The sequence below is a fragment of the Leiobunum rupestre genome, chromosome 5 (assembly GCF_980474605.1).
Source record: "Leiobunum rupestre chromosome 5, qqLeiRupe1.1.hap1, whole genome shotgun sequence".
NCBI classification, from domain to species: Eukaryota; Metazoa; Arthropoda; class Arachnida; order Opiliones; family Sclerosomatidae; genus Leiobunum; species Leiobunum rupestre.
The window spans coordinates 13,492,640-13,493,963 of record NC_143388.1 but is presented as its reverse complement, the minus strand read 5'-3'; positions in this window follow the sequence as shown (position 1 = coordinate 13,493,963).

Sequence of the window (1,324 nt, the reverse complement as noted above, 5' to 3'; positions counted from 1 at the left end):
TATTTCGTACTATTTTTTACCAGGAATATATTATATTTTGGAGCAATCAAAAACTGTGGGCCGCATTTTGTTTGCCATTTGATTCCAAGAAATAAAACCACGCCCCTCCGCCTTTCCTCGTCTGATCTTTCCCCTTTTCTATCGGGAAGTGAGAGATTACACTCTAGTGGGCCGCCTCTTGATTCCCGGAAGAAAACCACGCCCCTCTGCCTTTCCTCGTCTAATCGTTCCCCTTTTCTATCGGTAAGTGAGAGATGACACTCTATTGGGCCGCCTCTTGATTCCCGGAAGAAAACCACGCCCCTCTGCCTTTCCTCGTCTTAACGTTCCCATTTTCTATCGGGAAGTGAGAGATGAAACTCTAGTGGGCCGGCTCTTGATTCCCGGAAGAAAACCACGCCCCTCCGCCTTTCCTCGTCTAATCGTTCCCCTTTTCTATCGGTAAGTGAGAGATGAAACTCTAGTGGGCCGCCTCTTGATTCCCGGAAGAAAACCACGCCCCTCTGCCTTTCCTCGTCTAATCGTTCCCCTTTTCTATCGGTAAGTGAGAGATGACACTCTATTGGGCCGCCTCTTGATTCCCGGAAGAAAACCACGCCTCTCTGCCTTTCCTCGTCTTAACGTTCCCATTTTCTATCGGGAAGTGAGAGATGAAACTCTAGTGGGCCGGCTCTTGATTCCCGGAAGAAAAACCACGCCCCTCTGCCTTTCCTCGTCTAATCGTTCCCCTTTTCTATCGGTAAGTGAGAGATGACACTCTAGTGGGCCGGCTCTTGATTCCCGGAAGAAAACCACGCCCCTCTGCCTTTCCTCGTCTAATCGTTCCCCTTTTCTATCGGTAAGTGAGAGATGACACTCTATTGGGCCGCCTCTTGATTCCCGGAAGAAAACCACGCCTCTCTGCCTTTCCTCGTCTTAACGTTCCCATTTTCTATCGGGAAGTGAGAGATGAAACTCTAGTGGGCCGGCTCTTGATTCCCGGAAGAAAACCACGCCCCTCTGCCTTTCCTCGTCTAATCGTTCCCCTTTTCTATCGGTAAGTGAGAGATGACACTCTATTGGGCCGCCTCTTGATTCCCGGAAGAAAACCACGCCTCTCTGCCTTTCCTCGTCTTAACGTTCCCATTTTCTATCGGGAAGTGAGAGATGAAACTCTAGTGGGCCGGCTCTTGATTCCCGGAAGAAAAACCACGCCCCTCTGCCTTTCCTCGTCTAATCGTTCCCCTTTTCTATCGGTAAGTGAGAGATGACACTCTAGTGGGCCGGCTCTTGATTCCCGGAAGAAAACCACGCCCCTCTGCCTTTCCTCGTCTAATCGTTCCCC